This window comes from Marmota marmota, unplaced genomic scaffold (genome assembly GCF_001458135.2).
Source record: "Marmota marmota marmota unplaced genomic scaffold, marMar, whole genome shotgun sequence".
Lineage (NCBI taxonomy): Eukaryota > Metazoa > Chordata > Mammalia > Rodentia > Sciuridae > Marmota > Marmota marmota.
Window position 1 is genome coordinate 1 of NW_026012175.1, and position 2,762 is coordinate 2,762.

Here is a 2,762-nt window from a genome sequence, read left to right on the forward strand (position 1 = left end):
CAGAATGGGAAGTTATATTCCATGTATGTATAATATGTTAAAGTGCATCCTACCATCATGTATAACTAAAAAGGACAACAACAGAAAAGAACAGCATGAAAAAGGTAAGAAGCAAACAAACAAAAAATTCAGGTATGGAAAAAGTATTTGTAACACCTTAAATGAAGAAGTAGTCTCCTCAGTATATAAGGACTTCTACCCTAGGAAGAGAACCCACAGGCAGGAGAAAGACAGGCAGACACTATGAACAGGAAGAAAAAAAATGACTTTCAAATGTATAAAATGTTCAGCCTCAATCACAAAATAAAACCTGTTAGTACATTGCACTGGTGAGGCTGGGTAGAAATAGGCAGCTCTTTTTTTTTTCCCCCAATGCCAAGGATGGAACCTGGGCCCTTGCATGCCAGGCAAGTCCTCTGCCATGAGGCAGGTCCCCAGCCCTCAGGCAGCTCATTTTGTTGGTGAGAAAGTAAATTAGTTGAATCCCTTGGGATTGTATACACCCATTTTTTCCTATATATTTGACGTGTGCAAAGGAGCTCTTGTAGGGATCTTCATCATGGTGCTGTTCCTAGAAATAAAACATCAGAAAACACGATGTGTGTCCAAAGGTCACTGACTAGGTGAACCTGCTTCATCCATTTCATGGTCTGCTGTGCACCTTTACGCGAGCAAGTGATTCCTGGATATGGATTTGTGGCAGGCCCCTCCCCCTGTGCCTCTGATAGTGTCCAGCCCAGGGCAGACCAGCCCAGAACCATTGCTGACCTCTGCCCTTTAGGCTGCTGGCACTGAAGCAGGTTGCACAGTGGTGGGGGAAAAGAAAGAGAAAATAAGTTGTGAACAGTAAAGGGTGATTTCGTGTGGGCTAAGATACAGGACATCATATGTCATTTGCTGGTCTTTTCCACAGAATATAATATGTATTGCTTATATACGGACTGATCCTGGAGAGGGACACAGCCACTAGTAAGAAGTATCCAGTGAAGGTAACTGAGGACTAGGGGTTCAGGGAAGGGAGGAAGTCCTAAAATTTAATGTATTGTTATTATCATCACCACTGTTCTGTGGTATTTTTTATGGAACCCAGGACATTGTGCAAAGTGTTCTACCACTGAGCTACACTTCAGCCCTAAAATTGAGTTTTTACCTACTTGAACTATTTGCGCTTTTTAACCTTTAGTTGCATTACATGCACCAAATCAGTGAGGGTTTTTTTCTTATAAACTTTACTTTCAGGTCTGCTTTTTTAAAATAATTAACACATTGGTAAATCTTATTCTTGGCATGTGTATATATTCTATTGAACCTATGTTTCAGTAGTCACGTCTTAATAATTAATCCATCGTTGGACCATAAATTCAATGTGATTAACCTTGCCCTGATATTCCTCTATAAAAGAAGTATCACAAGTTGTAGAGGAAACGTTTGGAACAAACATAATTCTGTTATCTGTATTCAAAAAAATTGATCCTCAGGGATGGGCTCAGCGGTGGAGAGTTTGTCTAGCACATGCAAGGCCCAGGGTTCAATCCTCAGCACCACATAAAAATAAATAAAATAAGGGTATTGTGTCCAACTACAACTAAAAATAAATATTTTTTAAAAAGACTGACCCTCTTTTTCTTGGTTATGAATACATATGAGTTGTTTGTTGTGAACACTTTTGATATTATCGCAGTCATTTCTTTTTCTATTATTTTGTGTGCTTCTGTGTGTGCATGGCCCTCAGGATTGAACCCAGGGGCGCTCTACCACTGAGTCATATCCCCAAGCCTTTTTATTTTTTATTTTGAGATAAGGTCTCTTTAAGATGGTGAGGCTGGCCTTGAACTTGCAATCCTCCTGCCTCAGCCTCACAAGTCACTGGGTTTATAGGCATCTGCCACTCGTCCTGGCTCTTTTTTGATTCAAGAACCTCCCAGATGAAACCCTGTAGGTTTACCAGGCCTGTGTGTGAGGTTTAACTGGAAACGTCCATTCTCATTGGTACCATGTGTTCACAGAGAAGGCCCTTGACAGACGAGGGCTGCCGTTCTCCATGTTTGGTTTTGGAGATGAGATGCCTCCTCCTTCTCCTCTGCCTTTGAGCCTCAGGAGCTCTTGCTTATCTCCAGCCAGAAAAGATTGCTGCAGTGACTAAAACCATCCACAATTTTGTGACACAGGCCTTTTCGTTGCTCAGCCATCAGTGGCTGTACCTGATGCAGGACCATAGGTCATTCAAGGAAGACAGGTGAGGACATTGCAACACAACTGTCCTCCTTGGTAGCGGGTCATCATTCCTCATGTGCCCATGAGGAAGGAGCCCAGTTCTGTCTGCCACTTACAAACCCATCATCTTGGCGATGGAGATGGTGCAGAAAGAAAAGTATTTCAAAAGTAGGCCCTAGTTATGGTCTGGTTCTCACCTGTTAATTATGTTAATGAGAGCAGCTGCTTTGCACCAAGGTGTACCATTACCTGCTGCTCTGCCTGTGTCCCCCAAGCCTTATGACCTAGCAGAGCTGCAGTTGCCAATGAAGCCATGTACTTGTCCCAGGATGACAGAGCAGTGTTCAGGGTGGGATGGAGTGCATCAGGGCCCAGCCACATTGCCAACCACCTACTGCAGCCCCTAGCCAAGTGCAAGCAGATGTCCCAGGGACTGTATATCCATACAGACCACAGCTCTCCAGAGCCTGCTATGTCAGCATGGGCTTGCAGCATGGGCAACACCAAGGCAAGCCAGAGCATGCTAATCTGTCACCCCACTGCAGCTT

General features: G+C 43.6%; 1 non-coding gene across 1 annotated transcript; it reads left to right on the top strand.

Annotated features, from left to right (window-relative positions):
- The first annotated feature begins 682 nt into the window (after positions 1-682).
- Positions 683-811, top strand: LOC125614959. Its single transcript, XR_007345531.1, has one exon. It is a non-coding gene; the product is annotated as a small nucleolar RNA SNORA42/SNORA80 family (small nucleolar RNA).
- The last annotated feature ends 1,951 nt before the right edge of the window (positions 812-2,762 follow it).